Here is a 19,014-nt window from a genome sequence, read left to right on the forward strand (position 1 = left end):
AAAATGAAAGAGTTTGTTTGCTTTGCAGATAAAAAAGTAACCATGTACCATAAATATTGTCAGTGTCTGAGAATGCCTTCTTGTGAAACCAGAGCAGCCACCATTTGTCAAATTAGTCTGAAGGCCAGCTAAAACACTAGATGTATACATGCTTCGGACAACCAGCTAATGTTTGAAAAACAGAGGTAAAAGCTGAGAAAATTGCATGAAAACACTGTCAGATCAAGTAGCTTCCCAAAGGTACTGATTTTTGGCAGGACCGGATTTACAGCTCATTAATTTGAACATTAAACAAATGTAATTATTGAGATTTGTCAACAGCTACTCCTAAAAGGACAAATCGCCTCACCAATAACAACAGAACATTCAAAAATGGGAATTTTAAAAACCCTGTAGAAGAACTCACCTTCATTCCTCTTTAGTGTAGTATCAAAGCTGTTTGCAAATTACCTTTATCCCATACTATTTCCCATTTATTACCATTTCTGTAGAGCATAGTTATTTTCATCACCACTGAGAATAAAGTGGGCATTGCTTGTATTAAAAAATGCCGACTCTTTCAGGCATGCACACATCACCGTTGATCCAACACACAAGTATTCCCACAAATATTCTGCCTTGGTAATCTTACATAAAGCTTAACTGGAGCCAGCCATGAAACGGCACAAAATCCCTGGATTAGCCATTAACTCCACATTGCCACATACAAACCATTATTTCACCTACTTGTTACTTCACCGCCCGCCCCTGCTGCCTGTCACTGCTGCTTGCTTCTTGCCACACACACCTCTTGAGCAATGCCAGCGTTGAGTTTTAGCCCACAGAAACCAGCCAGATATGCACATTTTCTACTGATTAGGAATGTGCTGTTTACACTGGGCTATGGACTCGTGGGCACAGTGTAGGTTTTCAGTTAATCGCTAACATTTAAGCAGGTCATGTTTGAAAAGCAGTAGGGGATATCACTTATTACTTTAGAGAAAATGTAGGGTAATATTTATTATTTTGGGAAGTCCATTCTTCCCAAAGAATTGTAAAGGTTGTACAGCTAGTGAGATGATATGAAAAACAAGTATTTTACTTTTTCTAAATTTGTTATAAAACCATATATGAAATTAGAGCTGTAGGTGAAAGGAAGGGGATCAGAACCCCTGTAAAACCTAGAAGCAAGGAGAAAGGCAGGGTCAGAAGGTTTGAATGACAATTCAAAGCCTAATTTGTGATTTTTTGCAGTACTTCTGTAGATTTGTCACTGGGGGAAGAGTGGCTGCTACAGTAAATTGGAGGGAAGAGTCAGTAGTAGCTGAGTATACAATGTACATATTGAGCAAAATTATCTAATGCTGCCCAGGGTATCTCTCTGGCAGGTACCCAAGAAGCAAAGTAGGGGATGCAAACAGGGACCTGATAAAATTACAGCCCAGTTCCATAGCTGCTGAAATCTGTGCAGGATATACCATTAATTTAAAAAGTGTCAAGCTCTCAAAAAATTCTTGGTGAATCTCTTGAAATAAAAAACAGTTTCAAAACTCCAAGAAATATCTAGGCTAAATAAATTTTGCATTAATCAACCCTAAGATATAGCAATTTTTAGGCAGATTTGTCATTGCTTTAATAATACATGAATTATATTTAAATGATTATGAGATATAAGCCTGAGGAAAGGAAAAAAAAAAAAGAGAAAAAAGATCCCTAGCTATATAAAAGTATCTTGAGTCCCAGATCATGTGGACACAGCAAAGTTAACTAGGTTGATTGGCAGCTGGGTCTGGGCACTCAAATTAGCTTGTCTGTGAGCAAGTTTTCTATGACAGAAGGGGAAGTGCAGTCTCAGCATTCTGGCTCTTTCTGAACGGGCTCACGAGTGCCTGTGCTGAGGCAATCTAGGTTTCATTCTCATTCAGCTCTACCAACTGGTGGGGAGCACTGGGAAGCAGCCCTGGCACACAGGGGTGGACTATCCCAACTTCTCAGTGTGGAATGGATGCATTTGAACCCACAGAGAGCAAAGCACCGGCTCTTAGAGCTGCAGCTGCATCAGTCACACCCCCAGAGCTCCGTGCAAGGATTTTCTGCCGTGAGTGGTGGTGCCCATGACCTTGGAGGTAAAAGCTGCAGTGTTTTCTGCACTGTGGATATAACTCCGGAGGCCCTGGGAAAATAATCCCATCACGTGCCTATTTGGAAGACTGGGAGAGAATTTCAACTCCAGATAGAAAAGCTCTCATCTTTTTCAGGGTCAGTTCCTTTTGTAAACACTCCAGAAAATGAATAGAAGAATAAATACAAATGCTTTACAAAGTGTTTTGAGCCATGGTGTCAAGTCCTGCATATGAAGGGTGCTCACTCATGCTGATGTATTCAGTGTGTGGGGAGGAAACACCTCAGAGTAAGGAAAGGGACAAAAGCATCAGAGAATTACGGTGTGGGAATTATTATGCCATTTCTACAGACAGCACATTAAAGTTTGGGTTCTCGGGAGTGCAAGGCAAGGATATACCTTCCAGCTTTCCAGGAAAGCCTATAGGGCTTTCCTGCAGAGGCTGAACCGCCATACAGAGCTGTAGGAGCACGAGTGGGGTCCCTCTCCAGCGAGGTGAACGGCAGCTAGCGTCAGCCAGCCATTGACTGAGAAAGGTGGGAATAGCACGGGATTATGAGGGATCTGACAGATTTTCGTGTTCTTTCCTGAATAAACAGTTTTGCTTTGGGGCAAGGCAGAAGCCGCAGGGCAGGTGAGCCCCCGCCGGGTGCTCATTCCGGGCTCCCGCGGCGGGGCCGTCCCTGCGGCCGGAGCGGCGGCGGCGGGAGCGGCTGCGCCTTCCTGCGCTCCCCCCTGCCGCCACTCGGGGCTCAGGGGAGATTTTGGGGTCACCTTATCATCTTCTACACGCACCGAAAGGAGGGGGTGGGGGTCGGCCTCTTCTCCCAGGCAAGTAGTGAGCGACAGGACGAGAGGAATTAGCCCCAGGCTTTGCCAGAGGAGGTTTAGGCTGAGCATCAGGAAGAATTTCTTCAGAGAAAGGGAGATTAGACATTGGAATGGGCCGCCCAGGGATGTGATGGCGGAGTCACCATCCCTGGAGGTCCTTAAGGAAACATTGGATGAGGCCCTCGGTGCCACGGTCTAGTTACATGGAGGAGTTGCTCCCCGGTCACGGGTTGGGCTCGATAACTCAGGAGTCTTTTCCAACCCGATTGATTCTGTGATTCAGTGATTCTACTCTTCAGGCGGCCCCGGTGTCAGCAGGGCTCGGTGGGGTACCAGGGGCGGCCCCGAGACGCCTCATTCGGGCACCCGAGTGGGGCCTCAGCCCCTGTGTCCCCTGAGACGGGACACGGCACTGGAGCCCCGCGGGCAGATGGGAACGCAGAGACCGAGCCACCTCCAGCCTCGCTCTTTGGTGCGGTAACACCAGCAACCCCATATCCCACATCCTAGACCCCAGATCCCAAATCCCGGCTCCCGCCCCCCGGGCCGTGCGAGGTGCAGCGGGTCCCGCCTGGGGCGCCAGGCCCCGCCCCCCTCGGGCGGGACACCTGCCCCCGCGCGCTCTGATTGGCTGCTGGTGATGTAATCGCGCGCACATACGGGTACTCCCCACTGCCCCCCGTGGGGCACGGGGGAGGTCGCGCGCCCCTCGCCCGCCCCGCGACCAATCGCCGTGCGGAGCGGCTCAGCGCGCGGGCCGAACCGCGCTCTGCTCCCCCGCCGGCCTCGCTTGATTGGCAGGAGCAGCAACCAATCAGAAAAAGGGGCCCGCGGGTCGGTTCACGCCCCCCTGGCGAAGCGGCGGCCGGGGCGAGAGAGGCAGCGGGAGTGGCGGCGCTGGGAGCCAATGGCCTGCAGGCAAACCGCGCCGCCGGGAGGGAGGGGATGTGGCGGCGGGAGGGAGGCTGGGAGGGGCGAGGGCGCTCGCTGACAGCCGCTTCCGTCAGTCCTGCCCGAGGCTGCGAGGCCGGAAAAAAAAAGTGCGGAGAAAGACGGAGTCCGTGCGCTGTCGTCTTGACTGACGAGAGCCGCAGCCAATAGTTACCAAAGCAGGCAGGGGAGACCCAATCAGAGAAAAGCTTTTGGGCGGGGCCTGGGTGTGAGCGGCGAACGTATCTACCAATGACAGCGAGGAAGGGCTGTGCCGACGGGGCTGGCGGCCAATGGGCGGCGGGATGGGGCGGGCGGGGTGAGCCTGGCCCCGCCCAGCTCTCCCGAGCGCGGTGACGCGGGCGGGGGGACGGCGGCTCCAACATGTCCGCGCTGCTGGCGGCGCTCCGAGTGCGCGACCGGGCGGCGGCGGCGGCCGGCGGCGGCCAGCGCGGGGCGGCGCGCGCCTGAGCCCGAGCCAGCACCGCCCGTACCCGCGCCGGGCCCCGCAGCGCCGCCGGGCGCCGGGGGACGCGGGGCACACAGGTAGAGAGGGCGGCCGGGGCTGAGCGGGCGGACCGGGGCCGGGGCCGGGGCTGCGGCGCCGGGGGAGGCAGCGAACGCGGCGTACGGCGGGTGCGCCCCCGGGGAACGAGCGGGCGCCGCGAGGCCCGGCCGCCGCCTTCCTCCCGCCGCGGGAGAAGGGAGGGCCGGGGCCGCGCTGACACGGCCCAGGCCCCGCACGGCCGCGGAGCCGGCAGGCCCGGCCTCGCGTGGGTGGCACCGGGGAAGGCGCCGGAGGGGTCCCGCGTGTGCCGGCGGCCGGAGCCGGGCGGGGGGCGGCCGGCGGGCCGGGCTCGCGCACGTGCATGGGCCGGGCCCGTGATACCGACGGGCCGGGCGGGGCGGGCAGCGGGCGGCACGGCCCCGGTGCCGGGGGAGAAGCTGCCGTGAGGGCTCGGTGCTCGTGACGAGCTGGGGATGGAATCACGGGCAGATGGGCAGTGCCGGGGAGCCTTTGGGCGAAAGGAGTTGAAGGCAGTTCTTACTCGTAGTTCGGAGCTTGCTGGCTCTGCCAACCCAGTAGATATACTTTTACCATAGTTTACAATAATATCTCTCTGGGAAGGAGGGCGTCATTTTGATGAATTTAGTTGGAGGCAGCTAATAAAATCTGTACCTGTCTCGTTTTTTGTGCGGTAGGTTGAGGGATGTGTTTATTCCGTGGGGATGCAGGTGGTGGGTGAAAGCACACGTGTTCGGGGAGCAGTGGTATGGGAAGGCCTGTGAATTTAGGAGTAAGAGGTAAACAGGCTTCTGTGTGTTGTGAGAAATAAGGTGGTAAGTTGGCAGGCGTCTAAAGGCCATGGGGGAGGGAGGCTTCGGGTGGTAGGGAAGCCTGTGTACAAGTTACAGGCACAGTGGTAACAGGTTGCTACAAGGTTCTGGACTTGTTTTGTTTCGTGGCCACTGTGGTTAGACTTAATGTGCGAGACCTTCGTGTGTAATATGAGCTGGTATGTGGACAGCAAGTCATGCGTGTTCCTACTGCTGTGCTTTGGTTTGTCTGCTGCTCACACTGGGAGCTGAGAGAGATGCCCGGCTGTCACCATCTCGGAGAGTTCTCGGTCTGGTGTGTGGAGTGGGCTAGAGCAGAAAGCAACGTGGTGTGTGTCCTGGAAACTTGAGAGGAAGCATGAGTTGGTGTTTCATATGTAATGAAATGAAAGGAAAGGCTGGATATTTGTTGTTTGGCTCATGGAATACAAATGGGGAAACGTGTAGCAAATGCCCAGTGTTGGAATCATGTTAGTACTTTTTGGAGAAAAGTCTGTGCATGTGCTAGGGAGCTGTAGAACTATAGTTATATATGTTTTTGACAGGCATCAGCCACTCTGAATTTCTGTCTATTTGGTCATCGGTGCTGTCTTCCTGTAGGTAAATTTTCAAGGATGACTGTGGACTCCAGGAAAGTGAGGGGGTTTGAGTGGATGTTTGGGTATGGTTGAAAATGGGGTGAAGGATGAATTTGCACAGAGGGTGAAGATTCTGTTAGGATATGTATACATGTGTGTATCAGGGGAATGGTATTTGTGCAAAAGGGAAACTGGAGTTTTCGTATTGCTGAGTTAGTTAGTCTGTGCATAGAGAGAGGAGGCAGGCGGTTTTGGCTGAGGCTGTGAAACGCTGAAATGGTGTGGGGGAGGGACGGTGAACTGGCTCCAGGGTCCTGTACAGGTTGGAGGCTGTGGGGATTCTTTGCTGCTCCTATATGGAGAGAAGTATTTTGTAGTTATGACACCTGGTGAAAAGGAAAAAAGTGAATAAAGATGATGAGGCAATTTAGTACTGTTATGAATATTACTGGATTAAAAGAGGTTACAGGACAGTCAAGGGGTTTCTGGTCAAGTGCTTTTTTTGTTTGTTTATTTTGTTCTGTTTGTTTCACTGGATAAATTGACCATTAACTTTAAAGGTAAACTTTTGCTGAAACTAGCACTCATCATGATGTTGACAGGTCAGCAGCTAACTAAAAGCACTTAATGTGGTATAGACAAACTCCTGTGTGTATGTGTGGGCTCGGGCTCCAGTACATCTATTGTATGTGTTTATTACCTGCATTTTCTGTACCTTAACACTTAACTGTGAGTTTGCATATCCAGAGTGTATGAAATCTTCACTTGAGGGTCAGAGATTTGTGAAGAGACAATCCATTTAGAATGGAAAGCTGCTTGGATGAGTTGGAAATGAGGACTAATTATGTGTCTATCCCATGTTCTGAAGTTTGGGGTAGTAGGTTCCATTTATTTGCATAGGCCCTCATCTCTTGTTCTGCAGATCTTTAGAGGAGGCTGTTACATAGGGCAGTGATTTAATTAAGGCACACAACAGCAGGATGAGGGAAATGTAATTAATGTAGTGTGGAGAGGACTGCATAGAGAACCCATTTGTCTTTTATAGTGGTAGTCATGAATGATCAGTCAGTAATGTCAGGAACAAGAGAAAGAAATGAGTAGTCTTGTTATCCTGGACAATCCAGTTCTCCTCTTGTCTCTGGTGTGCATTGCTCTCAAGCTTTTCCAATGATAATCACTTATGTGTGTTTCTGACTTAGTAAACTTGTCTCAAGAAATAAAAACCTATTACAATTGAAATTCTAGCCTGTGAAATGTGTGTGTTGAACAGTTGTTTCACGTACTCACTGTCAAAAACTACTGCTCTCAGGGGTCCAATGGAGAGCAGAGAGTATTTCTTACATTAGTGTATTGCTTCCATATTACAGAAGGGAAGGGCACTAAAGTCTGCTCTTAGTAGTGGATGTAGAAATCTGTGTTTATGAAATATTTGTATTACTCTTTGGAGCAGGGCTTATTTAGACTGCAAGGGATGGGGATGTGCATAGACCAGTGTTCAGTGAGTATTGAAAGTGCTCCTTACATGGAGCAGACTGCAGCACACCTTGCTGAGTGCTGCCACAGTGTTCAGCAGGGCAGGGCTGGGCTTGGCTTGTCAGTGTGGTTTCTGTTGCTTGGTTTGGTCTTGGGTTGTTGGGGTTGTTTTTTGTTTTTTGGGGTTTTTTTTTGTTTCTTTTCAAAAAACCCACTGAAAAAGAAGATGGATCATTTGGTAGTGCCTTGCGTCATCAGTCCAATAGGAATGCTTAAATCTGCCATATAGGTTTAGTGCTGTAGCTTAGGAAGTGGGAAATGGCTGTTCTTTCCCAGTCAGCACTGGAAGATAATTAGCTAACCATTGGTTTTTACAAGCATGGCCTCTTCCAAGTGAATGGGAAAGCCTTGGTGAGAGAATCCAAGCTCCAGACTCTGTTTCCACTGTGGAGAGTGTTCACTGTGACAGGCCATGCATATCTTTGTGTCCATAGACGTTTGTTTTTCTTCCTAGTATTGATTCTTTCTGCCCACTACCTTAATCAAATATGCTCTATTTTGTTTGGGGTTTGTTTTTTAGTTCTTGTCACTTGTCCACTGATCTCTCTGAATTCAGTGCTGCACTTCCCTGCCCTGTAGAAAAGGAGCATTCTTCAGATCTTGGGCCTTTTAGTAACTGAAGTGATTCAATCTGAGTATTGTTCTTCTAAGTAAATTGGAGGAGAGCAGTGGTAATTTCTTCGGAAAACGGTTGAAATCAAAACTTTTGCTGTCTTGGTTCCTTCCCTGTGTATTACTTTTTTAATTCTGTGCTTCAGCTTATGCTTGATGGTCTTCATGATTTGGCTTATAGCTGTACCGGGTGTGATTTGTAACTTCTTCTTTCTTGCTGTCTGTTAGCAGTGTGAATGCAGCATAAATGTTTTATGCATCTTACAGGAGTCAGGTTTAGCCCCAACCTCCAGCATATCATGTATACATAAAATGTTCAGGGAATTTAATGTCAAAATCTGGACCTGTAATTGCAGCTTCTTAATAAAAAACAAGCTACCCAAGTAGAATGACCTCTGACTAGAGAAGCTGAGAAAGGAGAAATTGAAAGATGATCCCTGATGTAAGAACAAGGATGCAGAGTTTCCAGAAAGATTATCAGTACTGCTTTTACTTAACAGACAACTTTGCAAACTCCTTAGCTGTTGGATGTTTTTCAGCCTTAGACAGATGTCTAGTGTGGGAAACTTTGTTCAAGCTGCTTATCATTTGCTCAAGCCTTGTACAAATTTATATTTGTATCATATGATAAAGTCAGATAAATATTTGGAAGAATTTATGAGTGTCACTCCAGAAGAAAACTGGTCTGAAAATCTTCATGAGATGGTAAGAAACTACTGAGCTGGGGTGGCTCATCTCTGGTTTCCAGAGATGAGCAGTTCAACTCATCTCAGTTTCTTGAGACATCATTGGCATGTTGAGACATAAGGGTTGCCAGTGAGTATAGGTTAAATTAGTCTTCTGGCTCTTGGAAAACCCTGTGTTGGGAGGGAAAGCACAAAGATGTTTCAATGTATAGAGTGATGGCAGAAGGGGAAATTAGGTGTCTCAGCAGACAGCAGCCTTTCTTATATTTTTGAAGGAAATTACTCAGGCCCAGGTATTTTTGTTCTGCTATGAAAATGTTACCCACAATTCTTTTTTTCCCTGTGCACCATTAGTTTCTCATTAACATTACTTCAGTGTGTCATTTTATGATGTCACTACATTAGTATCTCCTGGCATAGAGTCTCTTCATATTTGATGGGATGAGTTGAGTTTTCATTGAGTTTTCTTCCAAACAAATAGTGCAGCTAGGTGCTTAAGTCTGTTTTCACAAGAGTTAACATGCAACATATCAGAAAAACATAGCTTAAGGATGTTTCAGACTGGGCTGCTGGAGAATTTAAAATGGCTTTTTAGTGAATATGTTAATGACATGTCAAGAACCACAAACTTCCAGTTAAATCACAAAGGAAAGTGTCATTAGTTCTTTCAGTTTTCATGGGATTAATGTGTTAACAGAAAATGTCATCTTCAGTAATCCTACTTTTGTGTCCGCACCCCAGTAAAGGAACTTGACCTTTACTGAATGTAGAACAAACATGGCTCTGCATTGTTAGCATATGAATGAATTGTTTTTATCAAGGAGGTAATGAATTAAGATGGTAAGGATTTGTTGAGCAGAGGAGATAACATATTATTGGAAGTTTTTCATGCAGTACTGCTTTGGTCTGTTCTCACCAGCTTGTAGGTCCTGCTAAAGGCAGGTATATGTTTGAAACTCATCATCTTCTATTTAAAATTTTATAGAAAAAAATGGTAACAGGAAAGAACATCTCAGTGATGGAACTATTTGTAAAGAACTAATGTTTTGATTCGAGTGGAATAATGAATATTATGGTGGTCAGCTTATTCGAAAAGAAAAAACCCCTCTGTTCTGGGTGGCTTTGTTGGTTGAGCTGATATGCAAGTCATAAAAAGCATTACTGAGTACATGCTGCTCTTCCTCTGCTGTCACCACCTCCAATGGAACCATTGATTGAGTTGTCTTTTCAAGGTTACTTGAACAGTTTTGTAAAACAGTAATGGTAGGTGATGCATGAAGTATGTAGATTTTTGGTGGGCTATTTTTCTCTTTATTCAGGAAACTTTTCTAGAGTATCCCACTAGCTTTTGAAACTCCTAACCTGTAGAGGAGTGGAAACAAAAGTGGATGAGTGGTGGTACACTGCTGCTGTCATCACTCCAGAGGCCTGTACAGACCTCCTTTCTAGGGCTTTTTAGGTGCATGTTGGCAGCTTAAACCTGTGGGTTTGCTTCCTGCTGCTTGAGGCTCATCAATGGATGGACAGTCCCTGCCACATTGGTTCTGTTGACATTAGCAAGCAGTACTGCAGCTGAAGGAGGCTGTGGAGTGGAGCTCTAAGGCAGACTCAGTGTCCCCAGTGCGTGCACTTCGTGGGGTTTATTTCAGACCAGTTGTAGTCTGGCTCTGTGGACTGAGTCTGTTCAAGCTTTCCCAGAGTTTTGATGTAGGTCAGTCTTGGAGATGTTCAGATCATTTGTTCAAAACTTCTGTGAGATGTGAACTAAAACACAGGAAGTGGGTGACAGATCTGTTTGAAAAGCGTGCTCCTGATTCAAACTGACATGTCAGTACAGCTGTGCCCACTAAAAAGCACCTTGAGCACTGCAGAGGGTGCTGAGCTGTGCAGGGGGAGTGGGTTCTCCCCTCTGCTGCTTCCTAAGTGTTGCCAGGCCTGCAGAAATTGGCCTGCTGCTCTCTAAGGATTGCTTGTTCATCGTGCCTGGTAACTAAATATCTGTTCCCGAGTTATTGTCCCTAATTTTGAAATCTTGTGTGAAAAAGATTGGTGTTAAAACTACAACAAATTCTGGAGAGTAGTTGTTTCATGGTTTTTCTTCAGTTAATCAAGAATGAAACTGTCTGTGTGAGCAGCAAGTTCTGAAGCCTGACTTCCTGTGGCTTTGTGTCTTGTGGTTGGGTACAGGGTACTGTGAGTTCTGTAAGTATTCTCATTTGTTTGGGGCACGTTTGTTTGTCCTGTATGGGATGATGGTTTCGGTAACACAACTGAGCTTCTGCTCTCCTTGTCCTCAAGGGGCACTAGTTTGGATTCTCTCCTTGATGTGACTATTTATTCCACAAAACTCATAGGACCCGATTATTTGTGAAATATTTACCCTTGTGTAAACTTTTGAGTTGTGTTTCAGTGAAACTGTGAGGACACAGACAACATGCACTGTAGCTTGGCTTGGGGTTTTATTTTATTTTCCACTAATGTTATTTCTTGTTTTACTGTTTGTGTATGTGGTTGGTTGTATGTTTTCTTAAAAAAATAATTACCACTGTTTGAAGTTTCTTCCAAAAGAGTTAAAAGTATATTCCCCTCAACATTTTGAAGAGCATATCTAGAAGTAGGAAATTGTGTTCTTCATGGCAGCTTCTTAAGGGATGCTGAAATCATTTTCTTCATAAATTAGATAAAATTCTTCAGCATATTCAACATGCTTGTTAAAGCACATCCGAATAAATGTCAACAGGTGTAAAGGTGCCTTTGTATATTGCAGCTGTATATAGGGTGCCACATACAGTAGTTTTGGAGGGAAGTGAATGAGGGTTTTCACATTGCATAAGGCTCTGGAGTACAGCTAGACTGGATTTAGACGGTGGTGGATTAGCAGTTGGAGGGGGCAGGGACCTGTGTTTGTGATTGCCCTTGTGACCTTGAAAAACTGCTGAAACTGTCATGTGCTTTGAAACTTTTCAGATGAGAAGTACTGTACTGAAACATGTGGCACTGTGCGCTGTTTTGAGAGTTCTGTCTTCAGTGTATAAAGCTGAAGAAATTGTTCCTTTTGCTTCTGTTGAAGTGGGTCTGTACTCAAAGCACTGCCTTCAGAGAGCTGTAAAGATATGAAAGGTGAATGTAGCCCAGATATTACTCAGGGTTTTTTGTGTCCTTTCTTCTCCTGCTCTCTTTACCTAGTGTAGTAGTAAAATACTTCTGTACTGCTTGTTCTGGTTCCCAACAGGAAAATCTTATCCTGGTCGAAAGGTACTCTGCATACCAGCTTGTGCATAAGATCTCTCTTCAGATATGATACCAGTTGCAGGCACTGATTTCTCATGTCTGACATGAAGCTTGGTTCTCTGGAAGATTTGATTAGAATTGCTTATAGCTGGCTTTTTATTAAAAGGATAGGGGTTTTTTGAGTGTTCGTGTTCAAAGGAAACATGAAGTTGTTTTTTTTATTTCAGCTGTTGTAGAACTTGAAATGAGGCCTAGCAGAGGTAGTCCATTGACTGCCCCAGGTAGTGTTCAGTCCCTCCCCTTGGAAAGCAGAGCAGCTCCGTGTAGCTGAGGAGAGCCCCAGTGCACAGTACAGGCTGGTAGGGCTCACAAGTGCCTCACTTTGGGTGAGTAAGAACTGAAGTGACGCCTCTGAGGAGGTCATTAGCAATGTCTAATTGCAGGTGGGATTTACTCTCAATGAGTGTTGCTCAGTAATTGTGGGGCTGCTGCCTGTGTGTGTATCAAATGGGCTCCTCAGATGGGATGTTTATCCATTTGCTAGCTTGTCGTGTTTTCTGTGCCTTTTTCACTTTTCCAGGAGACATATTACAGCAAGAGCTTTTTTGTTGCACTTTTCCTTTTCTCTGAGATAATGTCTTTCCTGCTCTTTTGTTTGCTGATTGCTTACCCTGATGGATGAACTTATTGGACTCATCCAAAGTCTAGGTTGTGTCTGATTATGTTACTCTGAGGAGCAGTTATCTAAACAAGTAGCAGGTTGTGCACAAGACTTCAAATAATGGATGTTTCATACATAAACAAGATGAAAACAATGTTGTGAAAACAATACCTAGAGCTGGGAGGAAGAGGGGAGCATGAAACCTGTTCTGTAAATCTTCTGTAAGTGCACTGCAATTCAAAATGCTGTTCAAAAGATAGATAACCTCCAGTTCATAAGCATTCAGTAGTTTAAAAAATGCATTCATAATAGGAGTTGTTTGCTTTGTGTGAGGTTTTCTGACCAGCCCTCTTCTAGATTCTGTGCATTTCTTGCAGTGTAAAGAAACTGGAAGCAGTTCAGTGTGTCTGTCTCTTACAAGCAGTGTGTGGGATCAGGGAAAAGACAAGCATACCACTTTTGTGGATGATTACATTGGAAGGAGATGTTTCACAGTGTTTGCTGGAGTTAAATACTCTCCTCTGCAGTCAGGCCTTAAGAGCTCATCTGTTTTTCCATAAGTGGTAGAAGTGATAGTTTAGCATTTTCCTATGCTTTAAAATTGAAAAATTAATTAGGCTTGTGATGTGGAAGGAAAGGGTAGTTAGGACTCTGCTGTTGTGCCAACGGTGTTTCATATCCTGCTTTTATGTCATAGTAAACAATAAATTTATTTTGCTTTTGTTTGGCCTTTGGTTTGTCTTATGCTGAACCATATCTGTACTATTATGTCTTCTTACAGCATTTGAGTGTGAAAATAATGGAGGTTAAGAGTTTTGCTGAAGATCAATAGCTGGTTTGTAACATTAAATCAAATTGGATGGTATCTCAATTTCTTCACTAGAACATACCAAACACAAGGATTTCTAGGCCAGAGAACTTCTCTAAAATATTTAATGAACTCAAGTATTGTGGCTGTTGTTAAACAAAACAGCTTATTTTGTGATTTTTACTATTGTTACAGTATTAATTTAATTTAAAGAAAAAAAGAAATGCTGTCAACTTAGCATATCTGACTTGTGGAGGGAAGGGGATAAGGTTACAAACAGTTGAAACAGTTTCTCATGATTTTTAACCTGAAGTGAAATGTGTGATACTTCTGGAGTCAGAAAGGAATAAATATAATTCCAGTATAGTTCAGGATTCCTGAAATTAGCTTGTATGCTGCTGTTGCCAGTGGCAGGAAACAGAATTTAACATGGTTAGAAAAATGTCACTATGGAAGGTACTCTGCAATTGTACTTTATTAATTCATATTTGGAAAAAACAATTCCTTGAAAAATACCAGTTTTTCACAGATGTATTTAACAGCCACGCTATTTTCAGTCTGAAGTTTTCATTCTTTCTGCATATATAGAGAGGGAATGTAGGGCTCAGTTACTGCTGTAATTCATCTTTTTTCACTGTTCTGTTTTGTTCAGGCTTAGCAAATTCAGATGTGTTTTGTATAAACAAAAACTTGGGGTAGCAAAGTCATTAACTGAAGTAACTGACTTTTTGGAAAAGTGTCTTAAGGTTTGAGACTTGAAACCTGATTATGTTGTCGAGTTTGACAAAGACCAGGAAGCTAATGTGGAAAACTTGTTAATAGGCCTCTCCCTATTGTCCCTTCTTCCAAAGGTCTTGTTTGTTTGCTTATTGAAGCACTGATTAAAACAAGCTCTTGCATACAAAGCACATGTGACAGCTTAGATCTGTCATGAGTTTTCAGATTGTGCTTAAAGCCTTTTCCTAAAGTCAAGTAATGGTCCTAGAACACTGTTTCCTAGATTGGAAACTCCATCATCCTTTTCTGCTATTTATTTTCTTTTTAGTAGCCGCCATCTTAAGCTACTATTAGTACAATAACTGGTGAACCAGGCCTGCCTATGAGCAGCCTTTCTCCTGCACAGTTCATTTGTTCAAGTTGGTTTTTTTCCAGTCAGGGTTTATCCTTTCCTTTCCCTGAGTTGAAGTCTGATGCTGTTACTGCAAGGGAGAAACTGAAATAAGTGAGGAGAGGACATGAAAAGTAGTGTTCTTGATATGGAAAAAAACTGCAGTGCTTTCTGAAAAACTTATTGCATAAATTCACTGATAACTTCAGCTAATCCAGAGAATACTGGAGTAGGCAGAACACAGGATTCATTGAGGAGTATTCCTTCTTGCTCTCGTCATGGGCTTCTGGTTTTTGTTCATTTGTCTGTACCTCATTTTAAAGATTTTTATCAGCACATACACTGCACTGCCTTTTATTAGCAAGTTCTGCTGCCTGCCACTACCTCTGCTTGCCTTGCAGCAGTATCCTGACTCTTTTTGATGCTGGCATGAGTAAAACCCAGCAAGTCAAAATTGACCACTGAAACTGCTGGGTGAGATGGGGATTTGCTATTAGTCTTTCTCTGTCCTTACTTTTGTTTGTGTTTGGTTTCTTTGGGCTCATTTCCTCCTGTTGAATCCACTCTTGAGAAGAACTAGAGGTAGTGAGAGAAGATTTAGTCTATAGTGCTTTTTCCTGAACTGTGCAAGTTATTTGGTTTATTCACCCTGAATAGTGTAAGAAATTCTTCAGTTAGTGGAAAACTCAGTGCTTTAGGGATTTAAGGTGTCATGGAATTATTGGTGGACTTACATCACTGTTGCTGAAAAAGCAAAAATTCTTTTAAGGTCTTTGGATGACTGAGAAGATGTACTTTAAACTGCTTTGTTCAGAGAAGGAAAGTAAGAGTGAGCTGCTGTGACCCCAGATTAATTTTTACATTAAGAGGGGAAAAAAAAGCAATAAAGCTTATTAGGTCCAACTGCCAAAAGCTAGTGTCTTCAAAATTCTATACACAGGAGAGTTCATGTAGCTAGCATGTCATTCACTTGAAGCTTAGCTTCTTCTGTGTTGGTTTCTAGTCAGTAAATCTTATGCTACCTTGGTGAGAGTGCTGGGCACTAGATACATCCCCTTCTTTGTCAGCCAGGCACTGCTGTTAGGTTTTTGTAGCTGTTTAAAAACAATGGGTATAGCACCTTCTTGGAAGCTGAGTCACTTACTGTACATAATGCAGCTTTGGTTTTGTCTCCCATTATGGGAAGTTTGTAGTCTCTACCCAAACAGATTTTTGCTGCATGCTGCCCAGTTTGTGAGTATCTGGTATTCCTCTTTTTAAATTTGAAAGGTCCTTGGATTAGTTTGTTTTTTTCACCACTTTTCAGTGTTTATACAGTACAGAAAAGAGTTTTTGCTAGGCCTTTGCACACACTCAGGCATTTGCTTCTGGAACCCACTCATAATCCTGACTTTCTTTAAGGAAGTTCTTGCATAGTTACCTGAGTATGTTAGTGCTGCTGTATTTCTGCAGTTTTCTGCTTCTGACCGTGTGCAGGATCCTCTTCCTTCTCATGTGGATACTTGGCTGTGTCTCATCTCGGGTAAGAGGTGGGTAATGTGCATTTGTTGGGTACATATTGCTGAGATGAATTTTCTTCTAGTTTATCTTCTTGAATCAGCTGCATGAGGGTGTGAGAGCAGCTACTGGCTCCAAAGCTGAGTCTGAAACTGCCCATGACAGGAGGTGGGCTTACAGCAGGTATCAGTTCAGCATTGCCTCACTTACTGCAGGACTGCACGCTGGACTGTTTCACATGAGGTGTTTGTGTGGTTACTAACACTGGTTCTTGACACTGCTGGTTTTGATACCTGATGGCCTATCTTGTGAATGGAAGTTCTGTATTTACTTGAAATGTTACTGCTGCTGAAGACCACAGAGAAGTCACATAACCGTGACAGTGTTAGCAGTGTCACCAGCCATGTTGCAGTCCTAAGGTAAAAGAGCATGGAACTAAATGTTAACATTAAAACATCTATTATAACTAAATGAAAAAGGTCCGTCCCCTCTTTTGGATTTTCCCCAAATGCATAGCCTGCAACAGATGTTTATATGACTCCCTTCATAGTAGTCATTCCAGTTTAATTAAATACCAGCATTTGCTGACAAGAATATCTGTAGGTACATGAGAAAGCAGCAGAACCCAAAACTTTGCATAGCAAAGGTCACAGTAAGGAGTTTGTCAGAAAGTTTCTGAGCAAGTCAAGCTGGTTTTGGGTGCTTTTTGTCACATTTGCAGATTTCCTTAGGGGTAGGAGGACTGCCTCAGCTCATCACTGTGGTGTTTGTCATCACTTAATGTGTGGTTAGAGTATCATACCCACTGCCTGTTTCAAGCCTAGGTTTTGATGAACTGCAGAGGGACTGAACTATTTTGGGTGAAACATGAGTAATGTCATCACTAGTAAAGAATAGAGTTTGCAGTTGTTTGTCAGGCACTGACTGATTCTGTGTCCAGGAGTTTCTGTATTCGTTCAGTGTTGGAGGTCTCTTGCAAGAAGATTGGGAAGAAATTCAAGCTGTCTGAAAAAATGGAAGCAATCTGAATTCTAGAAGTTCTTTACAATGAAACATGTTTGAGTTTTCTTGGTCATTTGTTGTTCTTTTCCACTTCTTTCTCTTATCTTTCTCAGCCATCTGTTTCTGTAATAAATTTTACATACTGTTACAAGAACCAATTTTTCCCTTTTATAACCTCTGCTCTTTACTGTCTTGTAGCCAGATACCTTGAAAACCAGCCAGAAACTGAATTGTTTGATGTCTGTGTTTCACATGTTGAGACCTGGGTTGTTTTTTTTTTTTTAATGCACAGAGTTCTTGTATCTAGGCTTTGGAACATTTGCATTCTGCAAATTGTTGAAGCATAAGGGGTGGTTCCTATTCATTGTTTCAGGCTATGTTATATAATAAAGGAAGCTATTTCACTTAATAAAAATGTTAAATACTGCTTTATTTGGATAACACTATCAATAAGTAGTTTATATAAATCTGTAGAAAAACATTTTTGAAAAAGGTGACTATTTTCAGTCTGCCTGACTTTACCAGGGGTCAGTTGTGCTTGACTGACCTGACTGCCTTCTGTCAAATTACTAGATCTTCAGCTGAGGATAGAGCTTTAGATTTATTGGTTTTTTTTTATTTTGACCTTAGCAAGATGTTTTGGTGTCCCTTAGCATACTCCTGTTTACAGTCTCAATGGGAGGATGACTAGACAAATGGAAACTGGTTGAGGAATAATTTTAAAACATTTAATCTAAGAAAGGAAAAATGCTCTTTTTTAGTGTCAAAAATGAAGTTTTAAGAACATTATAGTTATCAATGTGTCTTGTCTTTCACTTGCCTTTGGTATTCTGAACCTTGAGGAAAAACAAAGCAATTTGTAGAGCATTTGAAGTTACTGGGATGGGAGGGGTAAGCAGGATGCTGGGTGGTGAAATGAAATCTCAGCTTTTGTGAAGCTAGTTTCTTTTCACAAGCCTGGATAAAGAGGGAAGTGAACTGACATCTTGGACACTAGATGTAGGCAATCTCCAGAACAGGCAACGCTTGAGGCGGATTCTTGCTGCAGAAACAATATTCTGGTCTGTGAAGGTGTGGTGGTTTAATTGTGATCGCCCTTTTCATGGGTTTTGGGGGAAATGCAACTTTGTTTCTTTCTTGTAACCAAGAGAGCTAAGGTGTGTTTCTGAAGAACTTCTGTGAGGAACACTTCTGTGTTTTTGAAAAGATCTGTAGTGGCCAGTAACAGACTTGTTTGTCGTGGTTTCTGTGCTTTAATAAGGTATATCAGAATCTCAGCTTTTAATCTTTCTTTTCCTTTGCACCCGGGATGTGGATGTGTTACTGTAAACAACTGCATTTGTATGCCAGACTTCTCTGTTTTGTCCTGGCTGAAACGTGTGTGCAGCTTCTCCTGTCCTAGGGTTTGAATATTCCTGGCTTGGAAATGGATTTGCTTACATGGCATCTGTAAAGGTGGTGCATATTGAAAGTGGGAGTTTTTTGGGAAGTCATGGCCATCAAATGGTTGGTACCTTAGATCACTTCATGCTTTCATCTTTAACAAGTGAAAAACAGTCACTTGATGTTTGGCAGCATTGCCATAGATGAGTAGGAACTTCTTGTCTAGCTTGGCCTCTTGCAGTGGCTCACAGAGTTTATTAGTTTCATTTTAGCTGTTACTGTTAAGTGCTTGAGTTAGAGATTTTATTGAATATTGTGGTGAACTAGGAGAGAAGTTGGTAAATTCTTCCACCTTAGTACTTTCAGGCTCACAGACTCTTTTGCTTTATTCACCCCAATATACAAGGAAGAGTCTCTAAAGTGAATCTTAATCAGAAAGACAAAGATCTGGAAGAAATGTTATTTTCTGCTGTGTAAGACACTGGAAATTATCCACGATCAGATGAGACAAAGCATGAATACCAAGACTTGGGAGAATGGTACTGTTTCTGAGTTCTTGGCTTGCATATTGTACTATTCCTGCAGAATGTTATCACTCTTTACTATTAAATACTTCTGCATATTTCTGTTGAAATGCACTAATGATCAGAGGTATATAAGCTAGCTGTGTCTGTGTTCCTTAACTAAAAGTCAAGTAGGTTGGTACTTGTAGCTA

The 19,014-nt window shown here is 43.9% G+C and overlaps 1 protein-coding gene across 3 annotated transcripts in view; it reads left to right on the forward strand.

Moving 5' to 3' along the window:
* Positions 1 to 3,674: 3,674 nt before the first annotated feature.
* PPM1B (protein phosphatase, Mg2+/Mn2+ dependent 1B) overlaps positions 3,675 to 19,014 on the forward strand; it is a 61,070-nt gene continuing 45,730 nt past the window's right edge. Inside the window, exon 1 of one of the 3 annotated variants that reach the window (XM_074537185.1) lies at positions 3,675 to 3,850. The gene's annotated coding sequence lies outside the window, so the exon portion shown is untranslated. Of the gene's footprint in view, positions 3,851 to 4,200; positions 4,409 to 19,014 lie in introns of those variants that run through there. The other 2 variants (XM_074537184.1, XM_074537186.1) reach the window with 2 other exon arrangements.

The sequence above is a fragment of the Zonotrichia albicollis genome, chromosome 3, assembly GCF_047830755.1.
Source record: "Zonotrichia albicollis isolate bZonAlb1 chromosome 3, bZonAlb1.hap1, whole genome shotgun sequence".
Lineage (NCBI taxonomy): Eukaryota > Metazoa > Chordata > Aves > Passeriformes > Passerellidae > Zonotrichia > Zonotrichia albicollis.